Raw genomic sequence first — 19579 nt, 5'->3', positions numbered from 1 at the left:
CCCCCACCATGTTTCCTGAACACCTTCAAATTTGATGCATGCTTTTAGATGCAGAAAAGAAAGAAGAAAATCCAAACAGATATAATCAGACGCACTGCAGTGAAAAAAAAAAAAAAAAAAAGGGCCCCGGGAAAAAAAAAAAAAAAAAAAAAAAATACCTGTCAAAGGAACCGTATGTAATCCGCACACACACACATTTCACATTTACGTTCAGAATGCAATACATATCATTAGGGTCTGTCTATAAATAGACCCGAGCGCGTGTGCATCGGGACTTAGTCCCAAACGGGGTTTTTAAACGTGGGAGATGAGTTCTTTGCTCTGATCAGTTACTCAGAAGGTGCCTGAATGTGTGGGGGTGGGAGCGTGGGAGGGGGCTGCCTCCTCTTTCTCCTCCTTCCTTTTGGCTCTCCCCCTCCTTTCTTCTCCCTCCCTCCCTCTCCCCTCACCTCCCCTCTCCTCTCCCTCTATTCCTCTCTCATTTCCTCTTTCTCTTCTTCTCCCTCTCTCCTTCAGCATCCCCCCACCCTCTTTTCTCTCTCCCCTCCCTCTCTTTCCTCCTTCTCACCCCTCCCTCTCTCCCCACCCTCTCCCTTCTCTCTCTCCCTCCAAGTCTGGCACTGAACGCGAACTGTTTTGCTTTGCTCCGGGAAGAGTGCAGACACATAACGTGAAATCCCGAGCTTTTTGCGTGGTGCATTTAAAATGCTTCCTTATTTATATTACCCTCATTCCCTCACCACCCCCCACCCCCTCACCAGTCCTTCCAAATTTCCCTAGAAATCTATGTAAAGCATGCGGAGGGGAAAACATTTGCACAAAAAGTGAAGGAGCTCGCCAAGGTAGGTTATACCATGCACTGTCTTGTGTTTGGCTTTTGCAAAGTTTATGATGTCAGTTGGTGAATGTTTGGAGGAGTAGATTTGTATGACTGACCATGATTACTGTCTTTTTCATTGAACAATTATCTTTGTACAAATTGCCTAGACTTCTTGGGCAGGCTTTCCTGGGGTCTTGTGTGTGTGGTTTTTGCAGGAGGCAAGCCAGCTGGAAGACAGTCCTCTGTTGTTAAGCTGGGGAGGAGATGCTGTCTTGGCTTCCCCCACCCTAGTGTTCTGTGGTTTGGGGGTGGAGGGTGGAGGGGTATTCTGTAGTGGGCATGTGCGTCTGTCACTTGGCCGTATCTTGGATTGATTCTCATTCACTGAGTGTCTTAATTCTTGTAATTATTTTGCACATGAAAATTTAGTTCCAAAAAGGCTTTATGAAGTCAGAGCAAAGTGGGGAGAGTCGGGGAGATAAAGAATCAGGGTATGGTGGTGGTGATGGGAGTGGTAACATGTCTTGCATAGAGAACTTAATCTTCTCCCCACTATTTGGAGAAAATGCTAAGTCTTTAGTGGGTGTAAGTAAAATAATTTTTGTTTAAAACCTTATTTGTGGGTAAAATGAAATTTAAAATAAATGTTTCCATTGCAAGAGCAAAAACTGCTACAGCTCACAACCACCTGTAGAGGGAAATCTTTATGCATGATATCTTAAGGGCTGGTTGTATAGAGGAAAACCGCCTGAAAAGGCTCCTGACAAAGTTTGCAGCAGGAAAAACAAGAGAGGCTGGGCCCTGCAGGGTGAAGAGTTAAAGCTCAGGGGCGGCAGAGAAGGAGGGAATGGCTGGAGCTCAGCCAGGGTCTGTCGGTCTGGGGACCTACAGGGTTGGCCTTCCTGCTTTGAGGGGCTGGTGTTGTAACAGAGGGAGCTTGAGGTGGAGAAGCTAAATGGGGCGGGGGCTTGCAGAATATTTGTGTGTCGTGGGAGGAGGGGCGTTCTATGAAGTCAGGGATTGTATCGTGCCTGGGGCCATGTGACGATAGGGAGGTCACAAGCCAGTTTTTCTTTTGGGTTCTGGTCCCCCCAGCTCCTCCCTGCTGCTGCACAAAGCGAGGTGGTTATCAACAAGTGTTTCTCCTGAGAAGATTAGTTTTGACAGGGACTTCAAGGGGTTTTTTAATCTGGGTAAATCCACCAGGGCTTTATTGTGTGTAGCAAAGAGAATCATTCTTTGTTAGGAAGGAGCTTGGGGAAGAGAGGTGGAGGGATGGAGAGAGGGGGCTTTTGAACATCAGCCATTAGACCTTGGGGACCAGAGTTCAAATCCCCCAGAGGGCTGAAAAGCTTGAAAAGGTATCGTTATCCCTTCTCCCACCCCTGCATCTTTCACCCTGAGCTTTATGTTTAATGGGGAAAATCCAGTGCCTGGTGTTGGCCAAACCTCATCAATGGGAATTCCATGTGTCTGAGAGCAGGATTTTTTTTCATCGAGGGAAGCAGGCAGCACTCTCAGCTGTAGTACTGTAAATTTTTTTCCCCTGCAAATGATCTTCTAGGAAAGCTGAATCACCTCCACTCTGAAAAGCAGCCACTTCTGGGAGGTGGAACACAGGAGGAGGAGGGAATACCCCCTCCTCCATGGTCCTTAAATATCCATGTGGGGGCACTACTTGAATGTCTGGTTCAGATGAAACCGGAAATACGAGGGTTCTTTGGACTGGGCTGGTAGTTAAGAAAACCACCTGAGCAGGAATGTAATTCTGAAGGAGTAAGGTAGCGGCTTTTTCTTTTGTGCTGGGGGTGCGGAGGAGGGGGGAGGGGTGCAGCTGGCTGGGTCATCAAATTAACATGAGAAGGGAATCCTTTCCAGCAGGGAAGTAGGAGATTTGGGGAGGGTGCTTGGAAGATAGAATCAGCATGCCATTGCCACCCCCCACCCCAAATAACCAAAAGGCAAGGAGTAGGCATAGAAATGGGAAGTGAAATGTGGGTATATAGACTGTGGTTAAGCCTACTGTTGGTATGAAGTGCTGTCTCACTAAATGAAGCAGAGAGGATGGTGGCTCATTCCCTGGATCTGCTGGTGTGAAGTAAAACCAGGCCAGCTGGCCTGACACCCACTGTCCACATCACTGAAGGTCCTGCTCCAAGAAGGGGGATGGAGAGTCTTCCACAGCCCAAAAGGCATCAGGTTTCTTTGTGTTGCACTTCTCAGAGGGAAATTGTTTCTGTTTTTCACTTAAGTCAACAAGTGTTTGTCTCCCTTTGATGTAAAGGTTGTGGGGAAGTGGTTACAAGAAAAAAAAATCTGGTCCTGGAATTATAGCCATCTGCTCTCCATAGTCCTCCAAGACCGTCAGTATCTCTCTTTACTCTGAGCTGTGGTTTTCTGGGAACCAAGTTCCAGAAGGATAGCACCTAAAAAGTATTTCATGTCCATCAGCCTTCCCCCCGGAGATCCATGGAAAGACCACCTCCCTCAGGTTCTAGCAGGTGCCCAGGCACCTGTCACATCCAGACAAATGTATGTGCAGTGCACATGCACACATACGTGCAAAGACCACAACAATATGTATGTGGATACCCAGGGTTCTCTCCACATAGGAGCCCATGAGAGCCCATGTCGGCTCATGAGCCACAAACACAAGGAAACAGACCTTCTTCCTGTCTGTCAAGTCTGAAGATGCCAGTTGAGACATGCCTCATCCAGTTTAGGGGTGGACCTGATGTCCCTGAGTGTATGTGGTGAACCTGAATTTGCCTTGGGTTTCCTCATATTCATTCAGGAGTGTCAGTTGCCCCTTCACGCGACGTTGGAGAGCGTTTCGGCAAGCAGGTGTCTACTCATTTATGGCAAGAATGAAGTCCAACTTTTATCTTCATCACCTTGGATGAGCCCTGGCGCTCGCCCTGTTTCTCAAAAGAAACCTAGGGGCAGGGGCAGAGCCGGTTATAAAATTCACGGGGCCCGGCACAAAATGAGCATGTATGATCTGCTGATCTCTTCGTCGAAGCCTTGGCTTAGAGCCCAAGCCTTGCAGATGAAGTATTGGTTCCAATCTGCACCCATCACTTTCAAGCTTGGTTCCATCCAGCAGATACCCTGACTGATCTGTACTTAGGTTTCACCACCTAAACGTAATAAAATATATTTGTCTTGATTTATGAATAATTGTGCTAATTATTTAGTGCTTCTTCTTGTTTATCTCAAAACTGCTCTGAGGTCTGCCCAGGGGTCTCTTGGCCCAGGAAGACAAGTTCTCAGAAATTACTTTGGCAATAAATTCAATTAATGTTGTTGTGGAAGAAGCAGGGCTTGGTGCTTAAAGGGTCAAGGGGAAGACGGGCCTACATTCCTGATGGACCCAATAAAAGAGTATTTTCCTTCCTTCATCAACTGCCTTTTGCTCCTCACCTACTAGGGAGCAAAGCTAGAGGGCATCTTAGAGATGTGAGATGGACTAGTTTGTAAATAAAATAGCATTAAAAACACATCCAACCTAGAGAATGAAGACTATTGACCTTCCATCGTTGGTTCAGGGACTTTGAGAGTTTTGAGAGTTGTGTTTTCAGGCTTAATATAGCTTTCCTTTCTAGCCTGGTCCTTCAGGTGACACCAACACCCTTTTGAGAAATATTTAGCTTGGTCTAGGCTACTGAGAGTACCTAGGAAAAAAAAAGAAAAAGAAGAATTATTATTCTTGTTTATTATTTTATAAAACCTTTACTAGACTTGGAGTCTGCTGCAGTGACAGTCCAGTTAGTGGACTGGAAGACCAATCAATGAATAATTATTGACTGTTTACAAATGAGCCTAGCATGGTGTTTGACCCATGGTGGGTGTTTAATAAATGTTAGCTGACTCAGAGTGTGTCTCATTATCGTGGCACTATGTGATAGTGAAAGAGCTATGAATTTGGCATCAAACCACATAGGTTCAAGCAACCATGTGGCTGTATGCTCTTGGGCAAATTATTTACCTTCTTTGTAATCTGCTTATCATACCTAAACCATGGGAGTATTCACATTATAATAGCTACCTCACACAGTTACTTTGAGAATGAAATCAGAAGTGAGTTGGCTCATTTTAAAGCACTCTAGATACGTAAGTGATACATGTGTTTGTGTATATGTGGGTGCACAAAGGCAGATATTAAATTTATTTTTAAATCCTGCCTTCCTCTCTTTCCCATCTCACTCAGCAATAGAAGTAGGCATAGGTCTCCGATAGGCTCGATGGCATCCTGAGTACAGCATAACTGTGGATAGTTCAGGCTTTGCATCCAAGAAGGCCTGCATTCAAATCTTAGCTCCTATATTTGGTTGGTTATGTGACTTTTGATAAGTTATTTAAACTCTCTTAGCCTCAGTTTCTTGACACTTAAAATGGGTACCTACCTCAAAAAGTTATTGTGGTAATTGAGTTGATATTTGCAAGGCTTGGCTCAGTGCCTGGCACACACCAAATGTCTATCACTTTTATTTTTTATTATTATTTTAGCTATTATACCTTTGGCCCAGGGAAGCATCAGAAAAATGACTTGGCAACATCTTCTTATGAGGCATGGTGTGGGATGGCATTTCTACCATATGCTTTTTCTTGCTTGGGTAGGTTCTTCCTTTTCTGAAGTTAGCAGAGACCTCTTAGACTCTTCCACATACACAAGGACTTCCCTTGGGAGATCTGGGTAAAGTCTATCTTCCCTATACTCTACTGAAAGCCATTGGCCCTACCAAGCAAGGGACAGGCTAGGCAACTTCCCTGGAGCTTTCACTTCAACTAGGAACTCAACTCTTTTGTCCCAGAAGTTCCCAACCCTGAAAGAGAGGGCATTCAGGTAAGGAGAAAGGGACTCAGTCAATGCTTAGCACAGGTCTGGACCTCAAGTGTGTGTGGGAGAAGATCATCTGCATTTGACTCACAGAAGCCTAGAGGCAAGACTCGAGTGTTCCCTCAGCTGAAGTAGATGTTCCAAGTCTTCCTTGAATGCTGTGAAAGCCCCTCAGTGATTCTCTGGAGGCAGGTATCACTATCTACTCCTCACCCAGGTCTTGTGTTGCAGTGACCTCATCTCATAGTGGAAGACAGAAGAAAGTAACCCCTTACCTAGTCCCTATGGACTTACTAAAATTGGGAACTCAATACAAACTTCTGTATGGCCCATTATGGAAGGTCATACACTAGATTCTCAGGATCCAGCAATAACTAAAACACGGATGCTGCTTGCCATTGTAGCACTCGCACTCCAGAGGTGAGAGAGGCTTTTAACAGTCCACATTCTCCTTTTGGTAGGACCCTTACCAATCCTGGGCTATTATGCAATGATAAAGCCCTTGCCTGAACAATAAGCCAACATAGGCTTCTGTTTCCTGTTCCAAACTTACCTGCCCGATGTCCCATTCTGTTAAGAATCCTTTCATCCATGAGTTGATGTGAGTGTGTTAATTGGTGTGGAAGTACCAGTTGGGAAAGAACAACTTCTGTCTATTAAGATCCAGATTTTGGCCAGGCACAGTGGCTCATCACTGTAATCCTAGCACCTTGGGAGGCCAAGGTGGGAGGATCACTTGAGTCCAGGAGTTCGAGACCAGCCTGGTCAACAAGGCAAGAACTCATCTCTACTAATTTTTTTTTTTTTAATTAGCCAGGCGTGGTGGTGCATGCCTGTAGACCCAACTACTCTGGAGGTTGAGGCAGGAGGATGGCTTGAGCCTGGGAATTCAAGCTTGCAGTGAGCTATGATCGTGCCACTGGTCTCCAACATGGGTGACAGAGCAAGACCCTGTCTTTAAAAAAAAAAACAGATCCAGAGTTTTCGTCCCAGTGGTCATTAGTAATATTTAGTGAGAAGAACAGCCTTCTTTTATGTTTTACTGCAATTTGTTCTTTTTTTTTTTTTTTTTTTAGAGACGGGGTCTTGCTCTGTCACCCAGGCTAGCGTGCAGTGGTACAATCATCGCTCACTACAACCTCGAAAGATAGGTGAGCGTCACCAGGCCTGGCTATTTTTATTTTTTGCTATGTTGTCGAGGCTATTCTCAAGCTCCTAGACTGAAGTGATCCTCCTGCGTTGGCCTCCCAAAGTGCTGGGATTACAAATGTGCACCACTGTGGCTGGCCCAATTCATTCCATTAGGAGTCCATGGGCTGATTATGTTAGAATGCATGGGCCCTAGAACTATAGGACTTACCCTGACCACCACATCTTGAGTATTAAGAACCAGAAAGCCAGAGAAGACCTGCTCTGCAGGGAGTAGCCTCATCCTAGCCTCAGGTCTGGGGCAGGAGTAAGGATCCCAATTCACTACAAGGTTATTTGCTTCTACATACTTCTCTATATTTGCATAGACTTAGAAAACAACAGTAGTTTGGGGAGATGACACAAGGGACAAGGGAAGATCAAAATAGCCACTTCCTTCCCTGGAAACTCCTACTTTAGCCACTTCTCCAAAGCTAGAGAGTTTTTCCTACTCTACATTAACTTGCTAGTTTCTAAGCTCTCAGATTTCTAAAAGCTTAATCATCTATATCGTGCAAGTTGTAGCATGATGAAGGCTGATCACTGCTGAGGGGTTGATGCATTCCCACCAGGGCTTGGAAGCAAATTGGACCCCAAATCCCTAACCAGAATGAACCTTTCATATGCATGAGCCCCAGATCCTATCAAAACTTAACAATTCTTGAGTTACAATCCAGATCAAAGTTGTGTTTGACTTGTAATTTAACACACTATCTTAAACCAGTTGGAACCCATATATTTGCTAATACTGGTGGCCCAGAGCAGCAAGTTATTCCATGAATGAAAACATTTGGTAATAGCTCTAGAGATGAGGGATGAGGATGAGAGGACAGGCCAGAGGACAGGCCAGAATGGGTTGTCTTTCTTCTTTTTTTTTCCTTTTTTTTTGAGACAGAGTCTTACTCTGTCACCAAGGCTACAGTGCAGTGGCACTGTGTCGGTCACTGCAACCTCCGTCTCCTGGGTTCAAGCAATTCTCCTGCCTTAGCCTCCTGAGTAGCTGGGATTACAGGCACCCATCACCACGCATGGCTAGTTTTTATATTTTTAGTAGAGGATGGGGTTTGACCATGTTAGCCAGGCTGGTCTTGAACTCTTGACCTCAGATGATCTGCCCGCCTTGGCCTCCCAAAGTGCTGGGATTACAGGCGTGAGCCACCGCACCCGACGAGTCTTTCTTCTTATAGTCAGTGGTCATAAGGCCCTTCGAGGAAGTGGCACCTTCATGTTTTCTCCTACATGTAATCAGAAGTCCACCTTCTCACTGAACAGCTTCCCTCCACTGACCTCAGGAAGTGGAAGATGAATAGGAGCAGCCAAGCTAATTAGGGGATTGAAGGCAGGGTCTCTGTCATCTGTGATTAAGAAGAGGTGAGTCCTGTGATGTGAGCTATACAGCCTCTGCCTCCCCTAGCTGGTCCAAACTCCAGTGAGTCAACACTGACCCTTAACCAGAGGTAGGTGAACAAAACCTAGCACAGTTACAATAAGGGTAGATGGAGTGATGGCTTATAGCTACTGAGAAAATCCATTACTTACCCTCAGATTATTCTTAATGGCAGTTCCTGAAAACTCTCTTTTCATTTAAGATATAGGACCTAAAGAATTCTACTCTTAAATTAGGTGTCCCGGCTGTCAGTCTTATAGCTAATTCCCAAATTATGAGAGTCCAATGCATTTTCCACATATGTAATGACTCCATTTTGTTCTACGTGGCTTCACAAGGTATCTGAGATCATCTTAGAAAATGAAAAAAGGTAAAATGCTTCATCCTAGAGGTAATTTTTTCCTCCTCAGACAGGTTGCACTTGCCCTGTGGAAATGAGACAATGAATGAGAAGGAACACCAGATGCTTCTTCCATCGGTCCTGATTGGGACTTAACAAGGTGTGCCCCACTGCTTAGGTTTCCCTGACCCTTTGAAACTTCTCTCAATGTTGAATGGAACTCCACTTCTGTCTGTTCTGGAGAACCCAGCCAGAGCCTGAATTTCTGAATACCAGCTTCTACACTTAACAGCTATGTTTGACTTTGGACAAGTTATTTAACCTCTCTAAGCCTCAGTTTTTCAACTTGAATGTGGAAATTGTAATAGGGACTGTTTCATTGAGTTGTCATTAGGGTTGAGTGGGATGATGTATACATATGTCTTTGCACAGTACCTGAGATTAATAAATATAGGGTTCATTAAATATTAGCTATTGTTACTCTTGATATCTTGCCAGCAGAAAAGGGGTAAGGAGCTCTCATCAAATATTTTTAAACTTCCTGAATGGCAAGTCTTTGTCTTTTTCTGGGTTCCTTCTGAGCTATGTATCATCCTGTAAGTAGGTGAACACAGAGCCTCTTGGGTACCTAACAAGAAGCCAGGCCACTGCTAATCAAAATCAGGCAGTGAGCAAATGTTAATTGTAAGAAAGACCAGGAAGATCTCCCGTCATCTCTTGGGGCTTTTACTATTGCACTGATTAACTGTGAGCCAGACATTTTTTTTTTTTTTTTTTTTTTTTGAGATGGACTCTCACTCTGTCGCCCAGGCTGGAGTGCAGTGCAGTGGTGCAATCTTGGCTCACTGCAACCTCCTCCTTCCGGGTTCAAGACATTCTCCTGCCTCAGCCTCCCAAATAGCTGTGACTACAGGTGCACACCGCCACACCCGGCTAATTTTTGTATTTTTATTAGAGACGGGGTTTCACCATATTGGTCAGGCTGGTCTTGAACTCCTGACCTCATGATCCACCTGCCTTGGCCTCCCAAAGTGCTGGGATTACAGGCGTGACCCACAGTGCCCAGCCCCCAGAACATTTAAAATAATAATATCTGTGCTCCGACACGTCAGCCAACTAGTTAACCTGAGAAATTTCAGCAGGGAAAGGGCTGCAGAAAAACTTGGTTCAGAGCTTCAGTAGAATCCATTTTGCTCCCTTTTTGACAGTCATGTTAGGTCTTTTGTCTGAGAAAGATTCCGTGTCCATCACTTAGTTTATCAGAGAATGTGTTTTTAAAGGCTCCTGAGAGCAGGCAAGAACGATTTCCCTCATCCTGTTGCTGTTAAGTGGGATATACAACCATTCTGAGGCAAATCTTTTTTGGGAAAGGAAGGTTATCCAGGCTCCATGACTCTTCTATAAAAAGTTTAGGTCATTTAATGGCTGTGACTCTAGATATTTGTGGGAAGAGAATGACTGGAAAGCTAGAACACATTCAAAATCCAAGGGCTAGAAAAATTTCAAGCTCCAGCTTCAGCCTCAGATCTCAGGGGACCAGTCCCATAAGAACCATCCGTTCTAGCCCAACTTGCAAATGGAGCCCAAGAGTTGAACCTCGGCATGGGACTCAAGATGTCTCTAAAGTTCAAAAACACCTGGATTATCTGAAAGCGGAACTGGGTCCAGGTCCTGTCCTGAGGTCTCCAGTTTTCTCTAAGTAAAAGGTTTCTAGTGGAGAAAAAGCCTGTGGCCTCTGGGCAGAGATTTGTTCTACAGAGAAACGAAGGAAATGTGCAATAGAGAAGTTTTGCTCTGGAGCTCCCTCTTCTGGCTCTTTGACAGAGATCCATCGCAGTTTTTCTGCCCTGCCCTCTGGGTATTAATTTAAAGCATCCGAGCATCCTGGCACCTTGAAGCAAGGAGAAAAGGTGTCCTGAGGTGCCAAGGAAGATGAAACTGCAGATACTGGCTTCTTCTGCCTCCTTTACAACTTCATCTAATGTTTTGGGGGTGCCAAGATAGTGCTAAGCATTTTGTGTGCATTATTTCATTTAATACTCACCATAAACCTGCATTTTACAAATGAGGCGGCTGAGACCTGAAGAGATTAAATAAGGTCCTGGCATCACCATAGACTAGTAGACCTCCTTAGTGACCCTCATCATTCTTATTACTCTCCTGAGTGACAACTCAAGAGAAGCAAGAGTCAACGGACAATGTGAGGTTGGAAGTGGCACTTGCTCTCGTCACCTAATATAAAGAAGCTCTGAGATTGCACCATAAACTTCCTAGGTCCTACAGAATTTCAGCCGTGGTTTTTTTTTATTCTTTTATTTTATTTTATTTTATTTTATTTATTTATTTAAGATGGAGTCTCACTCTGTTGCCCAGGCTGGAGTGTGCAGTGGTGCGATCTTGGCTCACTGCAAACTCTGCCTCCTGGTTTCAAGCAATCTTCCCACTTCAGCCTCCCGAGTAGTTAGGATTACAGGCGTGCACCATCACACCTGGTTAATTTTTTCTGTATTTTTAGTAGAGAACGGGTTTCACCATGTTGGCCAGGCTGGTCTTGATCTCCTGACCTCAAGTGATCCACCCGCCTCAGCCTCCCAAAGTGGTGCTAGGATTACAGGCATGAGCCACTGCACCCAGCCTCCTGTTTTGTTTTGTTTTTTAATTCATCCCTCAAGGCGATTAATTACATGGCAAAGCTTTGTCCAATCTGCACTATCACTGTGATGCCCAGGTTGAAGAAAGCAGGGAACTACCATAGTGACTGAGAAGAATTTCCATGACAGAAGTGAGGCCTTTTAAAATTTGTGGAACATGTTCACGCCTACTTTTAAAATAAAATTCCACGAGATGAGTAGGGCAGATAGTAGCCCATACATTTTACAGGTTGGGAATTTAAGATACTGAGTGCCTAGTTCCAGGTTTTGTTTAGGGACATATGGCAGAATCAAGGCCAGAATTGTCACTCTCAGCTTAAGTTCTGACTTTTTGGTTGGTGTTGGTTGGAACTCAGAGCCTAGCATGGGGTTTTTAATTACATAAAATAAAGACTGTGAAGCTACCTTCCTGTTTTACATCCAGATCCTTTCCTGAGTCTCTCTGTTTTGGGTTGGCTCATAATTGAGCTTCATTGATATTGAGCCATTTGGGAATTGGGAATGACATAAGCCACTCATCTTATTACTGTTGGTCTCTCACCAGGTCCACATTTTAGAGATATCTAGGTCCCTGAGAGAATCCCAAATATTATTTCAGTTCTCCAGTAGCTCATGAAGCCGTAAATATTTCACCTCACCCAGGAGAATCAAAGCATTTTCACATTGGTTCTTACTGGGGAGTTGAGATATGGGTAAGTAATAGGAGTCCCGTTCCTGCTTTGCCTGGGTTTCGGGTCTCCAATTTCACTGTCAGTGTGTCTCTAAATCTACACAGTGGGACAGTGGCTACACCAGACATTACTCAGCTCCCCACCCCGACTCAAGATCTTCCACTAGCTGCCCCTTCAAGAGTGATGTTATAATGGTATCAGAATGGCACCTGCTGATAACAACACAGAGATTACAAGAGCAGACTTTCTGCAGTGCCTCGTGAGCAATTGGTTGTCATTGTCCTAAACAGAACAGCTAGGTTAGAAAGATTTATCCATAATGTAACCTCCTGGACCTCAGTTATGGGTGGAAGCAACACTTTCTGGTTTGACCTCCTAATACCACAAACTCCACTTTGCCAGAAAAGTGACTTCTGAATGAATAGTCTGTTCAGACCGGCCATTTTGGAGTGTATTCATATTTCGCCACCTGCTGGTAAGACTGATCATCCCCTGGTCCAACTGTAGCTTTGAGCATCTGCGCCCATGTTGCCCCCACCCCTAGGAAAGCCAAAATGGTCCCACCGAAGAAGGGGAGGGGAGAGCCTGGAATTGAACACTCACAGGGAATTATGAGTGATGGAATGTGGATTGCTGACACCATGTCCCTTTCCTCTTGCTTGTTGTAGGAGCGTCAACGACCAAGAGGAGACCAGATGAGTTTTCAAAGCAGTCCTCATACACCCAGGACACACCTCATCCTTTGCCTCGTGCTTTCTGCAATGTTGCTGTTCATGTTCATCTTCCTATTAACATTTGCCATAATAACCCCTTATTGACCACCATCATTCCTCCATCCACCACCCACTCAGCTCCTTCTCTGAGGTGCCCTCTAATGGGCAGTGACTTTGACCTCTATTTGGCAAATTATGTCCAGGTGGTTAACATTAATTTCTCTTTCTCCTATTCCTCCCTCATGCTAGACTTAGTCCAACACTCAGCCCCCTGTCAGGAAAACGATAGCAAATCCTACTTTCTGCCAAAATGAAGTTACAAGACACTTTTCCAGAGCAGTCACACTCAATGAAGGGACCCAGGGTATATCTGAGTGTGATGTAATTGAAACCACATGGAAAGACTAGAAATACCTTGCTCCCAGTCAGATACAGTGAAAGAGCTTACTCAAGACTGGACTAAGATTTAGAATGTAGTGGATCTAGGGAGGAGAAAGAGAAAGATCCTCAGAAGTGGATTGTCTCTGAATACAGGATGAAATTATCTAGATTTTTTTCTCCAATTAAATTTGCATTTCATTCAACCACATTGCAATGGCTTCATACTGGGCATTTTCATTTGAGACCCAAGGCTTTTCTTCATGGGTCCTGAGCCACAGGTTCCTGGATGGTGAGGTAAGTGGCATTTGCCTGCACTGTCTAAGGTGATTTGTAGTGCTTTGATAAACCCTGTGCTGATGAGTCAGATCCACCCTGTTAGGCCCTAAGATTTGTCCTCTATTGGTCCCTCTTTACCCGAATGCTCTTCAGGGATCCCAGCCCAGACGTAGATGTTAGTCCAGCCTCACAATGTTAATTTAGACCTCTATAAAACCAAAACAGATCCTGAGGATTGACCAAACCAGAATTTGTTGACGTCATAGTAATCTCTTTCTCAAAGACAATCACTACTACAAAAAGTATAGCTCTCTGAAAACTCACCATATGTAGAAGGTGTATTTTCTCCCCTCCCCTTTTCTTTCTACTTTTATAGGTAAGCTAGCACTGATGGAAGATACCAGGTTTTCAAATGTGAGCTGAAGGTCTCTCTTCTCATGACAAGATTCAGATCCAATTCATTATTTAACTAATAACCTTTCCAATAAGTACAAAAAAACTTGCCTATCCAGCAGATATGTTAGTCCATTATTTCTTTATGTCTCACAGCCTATACTTATTGGACTAGGAATTAAAGAAATATAATCCCCATTCTTTACTCTTGGCCTACCAGATACAGTGATCCAAGCTTAGTAGAGCAGCAGCTAATTGCAAGGCTGCTTTAATAGTAAATGAATAAAAAGTTCTGCTAATTCAGACCTACCCAATACCCATGAATTTGTGATTGAGCTATCTCTCGACCTGCTGAATTCAGGAAGATAAACAACTGTCCTTCAACCACAAGGTTAAGGCTGAACGCATGCAGGTATCTCTAAGCATGCTTCAGATTGTTCTTTTTTCTCTGTGGCCATGCTTTCCAACCCCTGACACCTTTCTATTTAGCCTCTGTTAAGCTCAAGTGTACTGGAATCCTGATACCTGCCCCAGCCTCAGCCCCCTATCATGTGCTTGCTTTGGCTCCCCTGTCTTTGCTGAGATCCTCACCATGAAACCAACTCTAGATATCCCTGAGTGACTCTCTAGGTTCTCACTCTCCCAAATGTGCCTTTTATCAGCAAGGCATGGGAAAAATCTATCATCTGGTTCTCCAAGGTGTCCAGCAGTTAGAGTGGCTGAGAGAACAAGGGCATTTGAGTTTGCCCATGGATAATGGGGTTGTGCGAAAAGCAGATGTTGTCTCAACTGTTCTGAAGTTGAACAATGTAACTACTTTCAGGTGAATAGACTGTTGAGACTATTTTGAGTTGTTGATGGCAACCAAAAAAAAGTGGGGGAAGGGGTGGAATTCCAGCCACTTTCCTCCAGCAACCAGTGGCCCTTAAAACTTTCACCCTCAAATCTCCAAATATGCTGGCTTCTAAGAAGTGCTTCCCAAGACCGAATATACCTCTTGATCAGGGTAAGTGATGAAAATGTGTATTTAACAGGGGGAGGGAATCTTGAAATAGCCTGAATTATGCATGCTGTGGCCTATCTACCCCCACTGTGATAATGGCTCAGCCTATAAAGTTTTCAGAATTAGAAAAATGATCAGAGATGCTAGTTTCTAAAGGAGCGTTGGAGGACTAGGATAACTAGCTAACTCAAGGTGCATGTAGACCTTCTGCTGTTCTTACTTTAGGACAGCTTTCTTGGAAGACTGGACCAGGGAGTTCCTAATTCTTCCCTAGCACCATCTCAGGGGCATCCTTGGTGTGAGTGGAAACATGCTTGGATGCAGCAGCCTGAATGAATCTCAAGTTCACTGCATCTCCACCACAAACTGGTTGGTTTCAGACAAATTCCTTGAGTTTTGGATGGGACTGAACCAGCTAGGGCTTTCCTTGAAATAGGATGGAGGGGTCTCTTCTCAGAGACAGATAGCCTTGTTCAGGGGGCATCTATTGGCTAACAGGCTCCTTAGGAGGAATAGATCAGTCTCGTTATTCAGAAAATGTCTGAGAAAGTCCCAGACACCTCCAACTCCACATGATGGGGGATAGACCTGGAATATTAAAGACCAGAGATTGGAATTGAGGCAACATGATGGAGTGGTGTGGCATGCGTGTTGAAGCCATACAGATATGAATTTGATCTGATCCTTAGTTTTGTAATTTCAAGCTCTAAGACTTGGAAAAGCGGCTTAAATGTTATGGTCTCAATTTCCTTAGCTTTCAAATGGAAAAGTAACAACTGTTTTGGGAGTGATTCCTATGCTCAACAAGCCTAAGGGGTAGGTACCATTATCATAATGACACCTAGAGAATTGCCTTAAGGATTAAATAAACCTTCTTATGTAAAAGTGTCCGGCACAGTGTCTGGCATATAGTTGAAGCTGAAAAACTATTGGTTTCTTCTCTCTCCCTCTTTTCCTTAGGCCAAAATAGTTCTGCTCCCTGATGAAGATACCTTTAGGAAAAGAGGAATCCCTTTCCTAGACTTCCTCCCTGAGGGACTTCCCTTGGTTGATATCCTGGAAGCTGGACTGTTTTTCCTTCTCCAAATCCAGTACTTTACCTACTGGCATTTTTCGTGGTGCTTGGGGAGGAGACAGTCGATGCAGGCAGGACGTTTCTGGGCTTCGCTCACCCTGAAAGAGAGGAGACTCAGTTCTTTTCAAGGGCTTCGTGACAAGCAGCCTACTCCCACAAGCCCTCTGGGGGAGCATTAGGGGGAACGAGTCCTCTTCATGCTTGGGATGCCCCGTAATGAGTTGGCAATGCAGAAGGCGGTTTTCACCTTGGACAGGTTCCACATCAGTCTATTCATTCGCAGGGTCTTTAGCTTGACTGCTCAGACAGGAATTGGGCACCACAGCCCTTAGCATAACATGATGAGACAGCTCAGGAAGCCAAGGTCACCAGCTCCAGCCCAGACATCCTCCAAAGGACCTGACTGAGGAGTAGGGGAAATGGAGATGCTAGCTATGGAGGTCTAACTTTCTGCAGATGCTTCTGCGGAGCTTCCAAGCCTCTCTCACTGTGTCTTGATTACTGGATCGAGACAGAAACAAGGCAGAGAGGCGCCCTCTTCTGGGAGGGAGGAGCAGAGACATTGAATCCACCAGGAAGCCCGCGTTACACTAGCATAATTTTGGCTGCTGCCCTTAAAGTTCTGATGTGCATTTCTTCCATTTCCAATGCTACCTTATTTGTTAGGACTAGATTCTGGGTTTGCTTAAAAGCTGTTAGTGATTTTAAATGAATCTGTCTTGATCTCAACATCAGACACAATAACACTCAGCCACTATATACAGCATAGAAAGCAGGTTACATTCTAAAGTGCCCTGCTCTGTGTAGTTTAGGTAGTCCATACAGAAACCATGTGACTTCTGTGAATGTGCCCACACACAAGAATTTATGCTTACACATACCTAATCTCATATCTAAAAACATACCTACTCTGTGCCTTTAAAAACATGTTTAAGCCTGACATTTTCATTAATCCAAGGAGACTTCATTGAAATACTGCCAGTGTCTCCTGTCCGTCTGGCCACATTTGATGACCCCATGTGATAAGTCATCTTCAGTGCAAGAACCAGGGCCGCCTCCCTCTCATTGATATTTCTCCTGACTGCACACCTCCCCACTGCAGCAACATTCTCACATGCATACATGCATGCAATAGTGAGCTAAAAATAAACAGCTGCTGATGGGCTGCCAGAGGGTGTCCTCCGTACACAGCAGATGTCCTCTGTCTCCCTTTAGTAGGCACAGCTCAAGCCACAGACAGGAATTGAAGGTACTGGACAGGATAAGCTTAACCCCAAATCTCTCAGGCAAGTTACAAAGAGTAGGAGAGCTTGAAAAGGGAGATGACAGCTGAGGCCCATGATCATTCTCTCCCAGGCCTTGTGCCCCAAATCCAAGGGATAACCTCTGGAAAAGTGTTTACTGGCATTAAAGGAAACCGTTGCAGGGAAGGTTGATAATTAGGGTTAAGAAACAAGATCAGCCATTCCTCCATCCATGATTGTAAATAGCTCTCTGCTTTTGGTTTCCTCTCTTTCAGGGCAGAAGTTATACAAGTGGATCTAGAATATGTGTGCATTTAAGGAGGATGATTTTTGTGCATGTGGTTTTCTTCACATCTTCCACTCTGTAAGAATTCTCCCTACCTCCATCACTCATCAATCAAGAAACCCTTTGTCATGCTGAGGTGTGGCATTTCTTCTGCTGAAAACCTCAGATTCAGACACACCCCACACACCCTGAGACACACACATCCACACACACATGCACACCCTTCCTCACCCTTGGGAAGCAAGCTCCATTCAAATTGGTTTAAAAATAGCACTAATCCATTGAGCTCATTTTTCAGGGACGTTATTTTAAGTAGAAAAAAGATATCCTGGTCTTTGAGAGGGAGAAAGGGTAAACGTCATCTCGCCTTAAAAAGTCCTGATAATGTCGCTGGAGACTAAGCATTTGCAGTCTTTGTTGAATTTTCTCCTCCTCCTACCATTCAACAAAAGTTGTTTATTCCCGAATACCGTGCCATCTGGGTATTTATAGAGGTGAGTTTCCTCTTCGGGTGGAGAGCAGAAGGGAAAGCCGCAGTAGCAAGCCGGACACTCCCCTCTGGACGCTCCCCACCGCCAGAACTGACGCCTTCGAGGGCGGTGGATTTGTGAATCAGTTCCCCCTTCCCCCACACAGGGGAGCCCCTAAATGGCTGCTGGCCATTTGCAAAGGGTTGTGTGCATGTGTGTATTTAGTTGCAGGCTTATTTGTTTCTGCTCTGGGAGTCTGTCCGTCTCTCTGTAACTCGGATCATTGCTCTCTGGGAAGCTGTATAGCTGGCTGATTCCGTGGGAGACCAGGCAGGATGCGTGGGCGCAGGAAACAGAAGAGGGAAAAGGAGGGAGAAAAAGAGAGCAGGAGAGAGAGAGCGGGAGCCTTAGAATCTGTTATTTGCGTCACTCGAAGAGCCGGGGCTATCTGCCCGACAAACACACGGAATTAATCCGAGTTATAGCTATAGCTGTCTATGCTACAGTGACCAGACGAGAAAGGGCGGGGAAAGGACGCGCGCCGGAGTCTGTGCACGGTCGAGTTTGCATTGGGCGTCTTGGGAGAGTTTGGGGAGGGGGCTGTCCTGCTGGGCACGCCCCTCGGGGCCCCGCTCGCCCCGTGCAGACTAGGCTGCAGCCTGCTCTGCAGCTGCCCAGCCCAAGCCTGGGGTGGCGCCCGCCTCGGCCGCCTCGCCTGCTCAGTGGCTGCGCCGAACACAAAGCGCTGTCTCCGAGCAGAAGCGTCTTCTCAGCTGAACCAGACCCACCAAAGAGGAGAATCTGCACGTGACGTCAGTAGCTGATGACTGACGCAGGCTGGCAAAGGAGACTCAAGGCGGCTGCTCCGCGCTGCCTTCATGAGTCTATTTTCTCCAGCCCCCTCGTAGTGAATTACTAGAACGCAAAACACACACACAGACACACATATGCAGCTTTCAAAATATACATTTCCAAAGGCGGTGTGTTGCAAACACAACGCGATTTTGCAAAGCGTGGGTGGGAAACGTGGGAAGGGTATGGATGTTTTTTTTTTTCTCATCTGGGAATTTCCATCGTGGATAGCAATAGCTTCTAGAGCTCTCCTGGGAAGCTCCTCTGGGGAAGGGGCTATGGCCCCCACCCCCTACTTTCCTCAGCATGTAGGGAATCTGATCAATGGAGACATGCAGCTCTAAGAATACAACCACTCCGACGCCTTCTGCTCGGGGAGACTGCGAGGAGCTTGCAACAGGCAGAGACAGATGGGAGTTAACGGGAGGGAGGGAGAATATAAGAAATATTTGGGTATTTTCTGATTTGAAAACATTTTCTGCAGTTATGCAAGTGAGTCTGGTGGTGCAGGGAAAAAAAGTGAGGAGGGGGTGCTTAATGCACATTTAATGTTTTGGACGTAAGGTTCCAGCGAAATGCCTTTGTGTGTGGAGGTTTTTTCAGTACTTGCTAAAAATAGCATCAGGGTTTGATCTTGTTCCAGAAATAAACCGAGGGCTGTACTGGGATAAAAAGCCAGCTCGGGTGGAAGAAAACCTGGACATCACCGCATTCCTCCCCCCACAACTATGTCTGCAAATTAATTGTTGGATTTTTCCTCTCCTCTCTCCTCTTTCCATCCACTTTCTCTTTTCTCCCCCTATGTTTCTCTTTCTCTCTCTTAAGGAGTTCCCGTTTGGGTAAGTAATATTATGTCATGTGCATGCCGCAGACTGTGAGTATGAGCTGACGCTTACTTTGTGCATGCTCCGGGGTTCTTTTTTGGCTGCCTTTTTCGCCCCTTCTAAAGAGGATAGTGGGACTGAGTAGGGGGTAAGGGGTGTAGCTGT

At 45.2% G+C, this 19579-nt stretch overlaps 1 long non-coding RNA gene across 1 annotated transcript; it reads left to right on the top strand.

Annotated features, from left to right (window-relative positions):
- Positions 1-12104: 12104 nt before the first annotated feature.
- Positions 12105-13194, top strand: LOC108519262 (uncharacterized). The gene is made up of 2 exons (XR_001882590.1): positions 12105-12372; positions 12566-13194. It is a non-coding gene; the product is annotated as an uncharacterized LOC108519262 (long non-coding RNA).
- Positions 13195-19579: the final 6385 nt, after the last annotated feature.

This window comes from Rhinopithecus bieti, unplaced genomic scaffold, assembly GCF_001698545.2.
Source record: "Rhinopithecus bieti isolate Rb0 unplaced genomic scaffold, ASM169854v2 scaffold_46101, whole genome shotgun sequence".
Classification (NCBI taxonomy): Eukaryota; Metazoa; Chordata; class Mammalia; order Primates; family Cercopithecidae; genus Rhinopithecus; species Rhinopithecus bieti.
The sequence above is the reverse complement of the archived record's forward strand: the minus strand, read 5'-3'. Positions and strand labels throughout refer to the sequence as shown.